Source organism: Megalobrama amblycephala, linkage group LG10 (assembly GCF_018812025.1).
Source record: "Megalobrama amblycephala isolate DHTTF-2021 linkage group LG10, ASM1881202v1, whole genome shotgun sequence".
In the NCBI taxonomy this organism is placed as follows: Eukaryota; Metazoa; Chordata; class Actinopteri; order Cypriniformes; family Xenocyprididae; genus Megalobrama; species Megalobrama amblycephala.
This window is the reverse complement of record NC_063053.1, coordinates 29,575,884-29,588,289: the sequence shown is the minus strand read 5'-3', so window position 1 is coordinate 29,588,289 and position 12,406 is coordinate 29,575,884. Positions and strand designations below refer to the sequence as shown.

Here is a 12,406-nt window from a genome sequence, read left to right as displayed (position 1 = left end):
TGAAATAAGTCTCTGGTGTCCCCAGAGTGTGTATGTGAAGTTTTAGCTCAAAATATCCCACAGATAATTTTTTTATAGCATGTTAAAATTGCCACTTTTTGGGGTTGAGCAAAAATGCGCCATTTTAGTGTGTGTCCCTTTAAATGCAAATGAGCTGCTGCTCCTGGCCTAAAGGTGATGATACACGGGGCAACTTTTTGAGCAATGTTGCCGGGCAGTGTAGACAAGCAACGTTGCTTGGGCACTTTCCCATTGAGAATGAGCAACAAATTTATATCTGGATACGTTAGATCGGTCGTGGGCAATTTTTTGAGATCCTCCAATCAGAATGTCAGCAGCCGATCACATGACCGGTTCGGAGATTTCAGAAAAAATTCATGGCAACCTCTCACCGGCAGTGGAGTGGAGAAAAAGAGTCTGAACTTATATCTTTTTACGCTAGTAAGTTGTCATGCGTCAACCCAAACCAGGGAATTTACCTCATATATTGCTTAAAATACCAACAACTGTCCAAAGTAATGCGTGTAAGCTGCAATTAAGCAATTGAATGTTTTCAGTTAAATACTAAAAAGACGGAGATAGTTTAACGTCTTTAGTAGCGTAGGCTGTAGGGCGTATGGCACATGAATGTAGCTTTTGATGCGATCGACGCGGGTTCGAATCCGCCTTTTGCTGAACTCGCTCTTCTCCCTTTTCCTGTCACAAATCAGATCGGAAAGGCGTTTATTTTTAATAAAAATGAATAAAATATTTGAAAAGTTGATATATAGTGCCTATAATAAGGTATTTATTGGGTTGGCAAGAGATTTGCTCCTCTCTGATTAGTTGCTGCCAACTGTCTGTTGCCCTAATTAGTTGCCCTGTGTCTCATCAGGTTGCCCGTTGATGGCAACATTGCCCAGCAATATTGCTCAAAAAGTTGCCACGTGTATCATCACCTTAAGAGGGCGGAGCTTCAAGAGCTCATTCTCTGGTGTCAGGAGTCAGGACGCACTAATAATGTCAGAAACTCTAAGTAACAGTGTTCAGTCCGAACCTGTGGAGCCAGAGAATATATGCTGCATGGAGATAGAACAGGTATAGTTTAGTTCAATTACGGTTATAACTTATGTTGTCATCTTGCTTTTATCCATTATTAGTACAAGCCTGTTGTAGCGGACCCCATCCGAATGATGGCCAAAACTTTACTGATGAGTTTTGACGTTTATTGTACATTTACACAAAAGATGAAGCGTCTGTTTTCACTCCAGAAAATCACTGTAAGAGCTTAATTAAACACAGTGCAAGAAGTGTGCATTAAAGGTCCCGTTTTTCGTGGTTTTTTGAAGCTTTGATTGTGTTTATAGTGTGCAATATAACATGTGTTCATGTTTCGCGTGTAAAAAAAAAGCAACACGTGACGTTATATTCGGAGCTGTTCACGTCCTTTTGGTCCTTGGACTGGGAATTATGCGTTTCCATGGCACCACTATCAACGCCTAAATGAATCTACAGCGGTCAGGTGGTACAGCGGCCACGTGGTACATGTGGGAGCTTTCAGAAAACTCCCAGCTTACAAGCTGTAATTACGATTTCTACGAGGACGTGAACGCATTTTACAAGCTAGAATCTCATAACTACAGGAATTACGAGGCCGCGTGAACGCACCTAAACACACTCTACAAACGCAACTCTTGCGTATTCCTGTGGGCGGAGGTTAGTCAAAAAACTGTTTTAGTGACGTCATTAAAGAAGGATGTAGGCGCCTTCTGTTAAATAAAATATCTCGCTTGGCATTGAACTTTGAGCTTTAAAATTTTACAGATTTTATTTATACTCTAACAACAACATTACACACTAACTAAAGTTTGAAATATGGGATCACGAAGAACGGGACCTTTAAAATATTATACATAAACTTTCTCTCCCTTGCATTATCATCAACAGAAACACAGGTTACACAGAAACACTCGTTACAATTAACAGTAAACAAATATATACAGACCTTATGCCTTTTCGGGAGGTGCTTAAGAAACCGGTAAGCTTTATATTCGTAAATCAACTCCAGTGAACTGCAATAAAGTACGTGCTCTCTCTTTCATTACTGCCGTATCGGTCTGAAGACATAAGCTGGATCACAAACAGTTGGTACTGATCCATCCTTGAGTAACAACTTTTCAGCAAAACCTGTTTTGTATTGACCATAGACTGTAAAAAAAAAAAAAATGGACGTAGTGTCCGTGACGTCACCCGTAGATTTCTGAAGAGCATTTTTGTATGGAAGGCCAAAAGGGCCAAAACGTGTGAAACCGACGTCTTAACACGTAATTACGTGTTAACGCGCAAATCACTTGTTAACGCGTAATTACGTGTTAACGCGCAAATGACGTGTTAACGCGTAATTACGTGTTAACACGTCATTTGCGAAATAAAAAACGTGGGACTTTACCACCACCTGGTGGTGTGGTGTACTTGCACAAGCAGATTAGGATTGCAAATGGCAGGATTTTGTCTAAAATAAATCTTTAAAAATGAACAGTGAGCATAAATAGGCTACAACTATGGCTACACATAATAATTATAGCATACATTTTTTATTTGTATTTATTTTAATCCTAACACATGTCTTCAAATGAATGAATGTTGTTGCTCTCAAAACAATTAACACAGCACAGTAAACACTCTTATGTTGATGAAATTTCATTATTCACTGCACTGCAGTTTATTCTAGTAATACGTTTATTAAAAACTAAATTATATCATCATAACTACAGGTGTGTTCACTATTGATTTTATAACATATTCATCTATAGACATACACTAATGAAAGTACATGCTTATTATTGTTTTTTAATGAGTGGTTTTGTTATAATCTTTTCCCACTTCCCCCAAAAATTACATAGCCTACACAAACATCCAGCAAATGTTGTACAGTACTGCAATCACTAATGTTTACTCACGAATTTAAATCTGCCTAGAGAATTTCATCTACATCATAGAACATTCTTATGCATTATGGAGGGAAAAATCATTATGAATGTTGAATCCATGGTTCTTCTCAACATCTGCAGGCCTCCTTCATTGTTGTTGTTTTTTTTTTACTCTTTTTTTGTAGTAAACTATATTCATGTTTCTGGTAAAGGTTTGCTCTTGTTTACCTGATTTTTAATACTGCTTTCATGTGCTGGTGTGTGTGTATACAAGAAAAGAATTGGTTCTTATAGATCTGTTAGTTTTGTGACAGTTTTACTGTTTGAATTTGTAATAAACACATACAACGTGTGGTGTGTAGATAAATAAAATGTATTACAAATGTATTTACAAATGTAAAACAAAATTATTTACAATAATATAAACAAATAGAAGACGGAATAAGCATGTATGTATAGGAAACAACTCAAGAATGTATTCCAACGATATTCTCCATAGTCTGTTCCTGTGTGTATCTCTATAGTCAGCCAGTGTGCTTCAGCCATCCGTCTGTCCAGCAATTCACGATTCCCTCATCTGTAAGAAATTACATTTCAGTAATTATCTCCTTTCATCGAAAGTACCATTTAATTGTCAACTCTGATTTCTGTCATTACGCCCAGTGCTGTCAATAAAACATAATGTTCACCTAATTCCAAATTTATCTATTCGGTTTCCTGCAAAAGTGGCTCTTCCGTGTGTGTGCGTCACCCTTTCGTCAATGTCGTTGACTTTTGATGATTGATGAGGTAAGCTCAGTGTAGTGCTTGGGTCACTATATCATGAATAATTTAAATAAATAAAGGTGTTGTGTCACGTTGACATTGCCTGTCGTAACTGTTTGTAATCCTTCTCATGACTAATTAATATGGTGATACGCACGATTCAGATCGTTTTATTATTAATGAGATTGTGAACGAGCACTTACGTAATGGTTACGATGTGCTCAAGTCTGGCGCAACTTCCTTTTAACCAAAAACTTTTGGCGGCGAGGAAGAAAGTAGTAGTAGTAGTATCATCAGCAGCAGGACATGGCGCGGAGAGAGTTTCTTACAGACTGCAATAGGGCATTTCGGGAGTGTACTCGATTGGCTCAAACAGACGATCGGGATGCTATAGCAATAATAATTACAAGGTAAGTGATCTTGTTTTGTGGCACTGGACGCCCATTATTTCCCCCAGGGGCGGACAAGGCTATCGGCAGTACCGGGAGTTTTCCCTGTGGGCCGCTGGACAACGTGGGCCGGCCCTTTGCAATGTAAATGTATGACTGAATTGTAGTAAATAGTCCATGTTAACCGGTATTTATAATCTGTGTATGCAAATTTGGTTAAGCAAAATCATTCTTTTGGATTGGTTTGTGGAAGTTATGGTCCCACCCCTTTTACTGGCAGGTGTATTCTAATTGGTGAGTGATATCGATTGAGAAAAAAGACCGTTAGGGGATTGAAGGGAGTCAGACGCTAGTTGGGTTTCTCCGTGTGTTTTGAGTTTTAAAATAATTTTTTGTTCGTAAAGTGGGAGTTATTTTCAGCCAGAATATACTCAGTCAATGTTTTATTTATAGTCTTGTCTAAATGTGAGTGTTTTAAGCGTTTACGCTCAGATAAGAAGACGGTGTGTAACAGTGTATCCATTGGGACGCAACATTGTTGAAACAATGATAGAGCTTTGATCGGCTACATTAAACGAGCTCCTCCGACACCGACAGAGAGTCGTCGCAACCCCAGATAGCGCTCCGAGTCCCCGCCAGATTCAGAGCTCCTCTGGCACCGCTGGATACTGTACGCCGTTACGGAGGATTTTGGTTGCAGGTGGCGGATCGTTTGAGAACAAGCGGACCGCTTGTTGCGGTTGAGTGCGCCGCTGCGGCTGGACCGAGGTACTCTGTTGTTTTGTGTTGCTCATTGGAGTGAAGAGGCCAGTTTGTGTTTTTATTAGGCCACAACGCACACAAGCAACGACTCAGGCCTGCAACGGTGGTGTTTGTGGATGTATGCGTGTGAGTGTGGGCCCACAGATGTGTAATTCATATATGTTTGTTGTCTATAGTGTGTTTCGTCTCTATGGTTACCGTCTAGGCACCATTTCCGTGTCTATATATGGTTGTAAATTCTTGTTCAGTCATCTGCAGATACTGATTTATTGGTTTATCTAGTGAACTATTTATTATCTTATTTTATTTAATCTATTTATTTATATATTTACTGACATCTTGACTATTTATTGAATTACTTTCTGTGATAATAAAACATTGTAGTTTGTTGTATTTAACCATACCTACCTGTATTATAAGTTTTTTTTTTCTTCTTTTCTTTTCATCATCTACTATTTACATAAACAGGAAATTAAATCTTAGCTTATAAATATTATTAATATCAGAGGTGTGTAATAATTTATAAACTTGTCAGAACCCGGTGCTCCACAGAACTTGGGCGTGGTAAATCCTAAGAGGGTAGGGGGCGCTATATATATATATATATATATATATATATATATATATATATATATATATATATATATATATATATATATATATATATATATAATCAGAGAGGAGATAATGTGGAGCAGCAGACCAGGGGGATGCAAGAGATGCATGTTGGTTTCCGCGAGAAGATGGTTGAAGCTGAGGCCTGAATTCAGTGGTGGATGTGGCTGTAATGGTGAGGAAGAAGTTCTCAAACAACCTTGCAGACCTTCTATCTTTGGTGTGCTTTTTCGGACTGCTTCTTTTTCTTCATATTAAATTTCCCAAACAATGGTAGTGCCTTTCTGAAGGTGTCACAATGTCAAATAATATGCAGTTGTTGTTTTTTAATACTCATAAAAGAAGCTGTGCCACCATTTTGTCTCTACCCAACATGATTCTTTCTTCTTTTTTTGATGTACTTGAATATTACATGGAAACCTAGTACATTTAAATGTCATATATATATATATATATATATATATATATATATATATATATATATATATATATATATAAAAACACCTGGTTCATTTTTGACTTTAAGATGAGAGAGAAACAAGTCAGAACAAAAATTATAGTGTTACAGTATAAATCCACTGTTAACATTTATGGAATTTTAAATGCACTGAGTTTCTATGAAATATATCTATATATTTACAAATATTACTACAGCCAATCAGAGTGATTTTTCAGAAATTATAAATTAAAATGAGGCAGAAAAAAGATTTTGTGAACAATCACTCTAATTGGCTGCAGTATTATTTTTAATCGAGACATTTCATGGAAATTCAGTACATTTAAATATAAATTGCTAAACTGACCTTCTGTCCTGGGTGTTACTTGCCAAAGTTCTAGACAGTAGAGTGGTAAAGGTATGATGTCAGACTAATTTGCCGCTGGGTGTTTAAATGGGTTTTCTCAATTTGAGTAAAATAAAGCCTGTGGTAAACATAACTTGACAATACTTTTTGTTCTGCATTTTGTTCTACAATGCAAACTACACACACTCACACCCCATATGTTCTTATCTAGTTACTTATTTAAAACATACATTTCCAAAAATTGATTTTCAAAGTATTGTCAACTTATGTTTGATTACCACAGGCTTTTTTCTACTCATAATTTGAAAAACCTTACAATAAAACTCCAAGGAGGAGGGGATTTGAAGTCATCTCTGCACCACTCTTTATCTTCAAATCTTCTTATGTGAGTTTACACTTTTCAGTTTAAAATGGAACGAACAGTTATAAGGGCTTGTTTAGCCTTTAATTCGTGAAATGTTGAAAATGAAATATGTCATTGTATTTCAAAATTAATGTCAGGAGCACTTTATCCTGTATAATTTGATTGGAAATGGCATTAATGCAGAGGATAAAGGGTAATTGTGCTTTCATTTGTGTTTTTGGTGTGATTGGTATGCATCATTTAAAGGGAAAAAACCCAAAAATGAAAATTTTGTCATCATTTACTCACCCTCAAGTAGTTCCAAACCTGTATGAATTTGTTCTGCTGTACACAAAGGAAGATATTCAGAAGAATCTCAGTAACCAAACTGACATCACCCCCCATTGACTACTATAGTATTTATTTTTCCTGTTGTTGTAGTCAATGGGGGGTGATGTCAGTTTGGTTACTGAGATTCTTCTGAATATCTTCCTTTGTGTACAGCAGAACAAATTCATATAGGTTTGGAACTACTTGAGGGTGAGTAAATGATGACAAAATTTTCATTTTTGGGTGAACTATCACTTTTTTTATTTTTCAAAACACTAACTGCATAGTGGTTAAGAGAGTCAGACTTGTAACCCAAAGGTTGTGGGTTCGAGTCTCAATATGGCAGGAATTGTCGGTGGGGGGAGTGAATATATAGCCCTCTCTTCCACCCTCAATACCACAACTGAGGTGAGACCTTTGAGCAAGGCACCAAACCCCCAACTGCTCTCTGGGTGCCGCAGCAAAAATTGGCTGCCCACTGCTGTGTGTGCACTTGGATGGGATAAATGCAGAGCACAAATTCAAAGTATGGGACACCATACTTGGCTATGCATCACTTTTTTTTTTCTCATAATATTCATGTATTACTAAACAAAATGTACATGATATACAAAATATGTGTAAAATGTTTTATTTTAATGATGCAGAGATCATTTAAACAGTTACTGTCACAGTAAAAATAAAACAGTGACAGTGGGTACAATATGTGGTAGGGGAGTGCAATATATGTCTTTGTTAATAGTCTTTCATGCCATCCAAGATGTACTATATTACTTTCTTCATATAAACACTGCTTTTTAAGAAAATAATCAATCTCTGTGAGTCCATATTCAAGTAGATTGTAGCATGCAGTTAGTCAGAAGCGATGGTAAATAGTTACCTATTGTTTTACTTCACTGGGGTTGTATAGATAACTGTCACAGTCACTGTGTGTGGTTTTTAAAGTGTAACCTTTTTAAAATACATATTCATTTGCATTACATGGACTCAGAGATGGGTTATCTTAATTCTTGTTTATCCAAGATCAGCATCGAGTAATAGGAGTAAAGTACAACATCTTATTTATTTCTGAGCTGTGTTTGTTTTAATCTAGAGCGCTAAAGAAAGTAAAATATTTGCATAATATTAGGTGTCTGAAGATCAAGATCCCAGTCATTCAAAGGTGATATGTCTGAACGAAATAAATTCTTCTCTGATGGATATCTGGTACTTCCACTCCATCCTCTGGGTCAGCAGCAGAATTTTGCTTGTGAAAACGCTGCTCCACTCCCTGCTAAATGTGAAAGGAGAAGTATTAACGATACAAACCGCTTTGAACTCCTATGTAACAAATTGAAGACTTATTCATTTGTTTGAAAATAATAGTTTATCAGTTAGCCGGTTTGAAAAGTTTTTCTGACTACAAAATAAAAATTGTTATTATTATCATTACACAATGAGAATTATCTTATTATTTACTCAACCTCCTTATGTTCTTGATCAGCTTTTTGCAAACATGATCTAAACGGAAAAAGATTTTAATTGTATAACCAGGTCATGTAACGATTGGGCTAAATCAATACAACACTGCTGTTGTGGACTCTCAGGGTGCGTTCACACTTGTAGTTCGGTTCGTTTGGTCCGGACCAAAGAAGAAAAAAAAACATTTAGTCCTGGTCCGGTTAGCGTTCAGATTGGCAATTTTATCACCGAACCAAAAGATACCGAACCATAAGGCATAGGGATACATTCACAACGTGATTGGTCAGATTTTATGACGTATTGCCTATTTTGAGACGGAACTTACCTAACATCCAAAACAATGCTGTTTTCTGAGGTAAATGCACTCGTTGTGTATGCGTAGCGGTGCGTAGCCTGCATGTGATGGTATTTTGGCCAGCTGGGAACTCGTGAAGAGCTTATAAAACGTGTAAAGTAGTCAAATCAGCGGCGGGAATCCATCCGTCACACACACAAATGATCTGCTGCGTGGAGATGCGCGTCTGATGCCTGTGATGGGCAAACTCGCAACTATGACGAGAAAAACCGACATGCGTGAGGATTCTGTCCTTTTTAGGGTCTCGTCTTCCTGTTTTTGGTTCGGTTACATGTCTTTGGTCCGTGTTGCGTTCATATATCATTTGAACCGCACCAGAGTTCGTTTGGAAGCGGACCGAGACCCATCTTTTCAGCGGTCTCGGTCCGCTTGTTTGGTGCGCACCAGGGTTCGGATGGCAGCGTTCACATATGTTCAAATGAACCGCACTAACCGAGCAATCGCACCAGGGTTCGTTTTAATCGAACCAAACATGACAAGTGTGAACGCACCCTCAGAGAGCTCTGAAATACCTCTCCACCTGAAAAGCAATACTTTTTTGGATTACTTTAACTTTAAAAAATGACTTACCTCGAGTTTCTATCATGATAACGACAACGATTGATGATATCATTCGTCTGTGCTTTTCCATAACTCCTCTCAACAATGCTTTTGGATCTGATAAATGCGTTGGCTAGCAGCAAATAAATAGAGATGAAATTCAAAAACAAAACTCCAAACTTTATATCGCTAAATGAAATGGGAAGCCGCAAATAACTAACAAATAAATAACTAAAGCTTTTTTATGACGTGACTCTCCTATGACTAAACAGGTTCAGAGTAGGTCCAGCTCAAACAACGTTTCAAAGGTTTGGATCCAATAGCAAGACAATTTTGCTTTTTACGTCCAAGTGGAACTCATGCAACTATAAGCTGCGTGCTTGTGGAGTGATCTAAAGCTTTTTTTAACCAACCCAACCAACACTGTTGACCCATCCCTTACACCTTACCCCTACCCTTAAACCCATACCACCAAACCTGTACCTAACCTTACCCACATCCCACCTCAATAGCAGCAAAAGTGATTTTCAATTCAATATGAACCCAATAAGTACATTGTACTTACTTTTTGATGTAAGTACATAGTATTAAGGCCACTTAATATTAAGTGGAGCCCTTTTTCCTAAACCGAAACTAATAAAAACCTGCCCGAGAAGGACAGACTTTCCTAACTTATGATTCTCAGTAGCCTATTGAGAGCAAGCGAGCACGACAGATGGACATTGTGCGCACAAAAATGCTAGGAGAAAGGGGCGTTTGGGTATTTGTTAAAGGCAAAATGCTTCATTGCATTCCTTCTCAAGAGAATACTTATCTTCCTCCTCCTACTTCTCCGCCTCAAAAACATTAAAGAAGTCTTATTTCAAACTTTTGATCGCCAGTCTGTAAAATAATGCGTGTGAACTATTAGAAAATTATATGTTTTACACTTTACGGGACATAGGTTATATGAAAGCTGCTGGTTTTGCCATGCAGTTTAAGTTTGAGAATATTTCGAGTTTTATGATTGTGAAATTACTGAAGAAATCCTGACAACAGACACACATTCACTTTTATCTGACATGCTGAACACTATAGGTTACGTTAATGTTTCTTTATCCAATGTGTGAAGAATAACAATCCGAAAAGGTCAGAAGTGCGTCCTCGAAATGAATCCCCGTCGTTTAACAGTTTATTATTATTATTTATCGTAAACAGTTGGCAAACATTGCTGTAGGCTATATTGTTTTGTTCAGCTGCTTATGTTATCTCGGCTCGCATTCTACAAGCATTAAATAGTGCAGCGCTGCTCGGTTTCCGTGGACAGTAAATCCCGCCTCCTTTGATTTGATTGGTTATCTCAAACATTTTGACATTGATAAGCGCTTTTAGACAGACTGAGCACACTGATTAGAGTCTTTGTGGGCCGCGCCCGCGCGAACAATTCGTCTGTGCTGACGGAAAGATGGGCCTATGGACTATTTACTACAATTCATTCATACATTTACATTGCAAAGGGCCGGCCCACGTTGTCCAGCGGCCCACAGGGAAAACTCCCGGTACTGCCGATAGCCTTGTCCGCCCCTGGGGGAAATAATGGGCGTCCAGTGCCACAAAACAAGATCACTTACCTTGTAATTATTATTGCTATAGCATCCCGATCGTCTGTTTGAGCCAATCGAGTACACTCCCGAAATGCCCTATTGCAGTCTGTAAGAAACTCTCTCCGCGCCATGTCCTGCTGCTGATGATACTACTACTACTACTTTCTTCCTCGCCGCCAAAAGTTTTTGGTTAAAAGGAAGTTGCGCCAGACTTGAGCACATCGTAACCATTACGTAAGTGCTCGTTCACAATCTCATTAATAATAAAACGATCTGAATCGTGCGTATCACCATATTAATTAGTCATGAGAAGGATTACAAACAGTTACGACAGGCAATGTCAACGTGACACAACACCTTTATTTATTTAAATTATTCATGATATAGTGACCCAAGCACTACACTGAGCTTACCTCATCAATCATCAAAAGTCAACGACATTGACGAAAGGGTGACGCACACACACGGAAGAGCCACTTTTGCAGGAAACCGAATAGATAAATTTGGAATTAGGTGAACATTATGTTTTATTGACAGCACTGGGCGTAATGACAGAAATCAGAGTTGACAATTAAATGGTACTTTCGATGAAAGGAGATAATTACTGAAATGTAATTTCTTACAGATGAGGGAATCGTGAATTGCTGGACAGACGGATGGCTGAAGCACACTGGCTGACTATAGAGATACACAGGAAAACAGGAACAGACTATGGAGAATATCGTTGGAATACATTCTTGAGTTGTTTCCTATACATACATGCTTATTCCGTCTTCTATTTGTTTATATTATTGTAAATAATTTTGTTTTACATTTGTAAATACATTTGTAATACATTTTATTTATCTACACACCACACGTTGTATGTGTTTATTACAAATTCAAACAGTAAAACTGTCACAAAACTAACAGATCTATAAGAACCAATTCTTTTCTTGTATACACACACACCAGCACATGAAAGCAGTATTAAAAATCAGGTAAACAAGAGCAAACCTTTACCAGAAACATGAATATAGTTTACTACAAAAAAAGAGTAAAAAAAAAACAACAACAATGAAGGAGGCCTGCAGATGTTGAGAAGAACCATGGATTCAACATTCATAATGATTTTTCCCTCCATAATGCATAAGAATGTTCTATGATGTAGATGAAATTCTCTAGGCAGATTTAAATTCGTGAGTAAACATTAGTGATTGCAGTACTGTACAACATTTGCTGGATGTTTGTGTAGGCTATGTAATTTTTGGGGGAAGTGGGAAAAGATTATAACAAAACCACTCATTAAAAAACAATAATAAGCATGTACTTTCATTAGTGTATGTCTATAGATGAATATGTTATAAAATCAATAGTGAACACACCTGTAGTTATGATGATATAATTTAGTTTTTAATAAACGTATTACTAGAATAAACTGCAGTGCAGTGAATAATGAAATTTCATCAACATAAGAGTGTTTACTGTGCTGTGTTAATTGTTTTGAGAGCAACAACATTCATTCATTTGAAGACATGTGTTAGGATTAAAATAAATACAAATAAAAAATGT

At 37.4% G+C, this 12,406-nt stretch overlaps 1 protein-coding gene and 1 long non-coding RNA gene across 3 annotated transcripts in view; one reads left to right on the top strand and one right to left on the bottom strand.

Annotated features, from left to right (window-relative positions):
• The window catches only part of sgpp1b (sphingosine-1-phosphate phosphatase 1b), a 34,937-nt gene that overhangs the window by 15,366 nt on the left and 7,165 nt on the right, over nt 1-12,406 (top strand). The gene's annotated exons all lie outside the window — the stretch shown is intronic.
• LOC125277324 lies at nt 7,532-11,540 on the bottom strand. Of its 2 annotated transcripts, none has more exons than XR_007186879.1 (2): nt 9,303-11,540; nt 7,532-8,416 (listed from the first exon to the last, which is right to left on the bottom strand). It is a non-coding gene; the product is annotated as an uncharacterized LOC125277324 (long non-coding RNA). The 2 variants fall into 2 exon arrangements; XR_007186880.1 differs by having other exon boundaries at nt 7,532-8,189.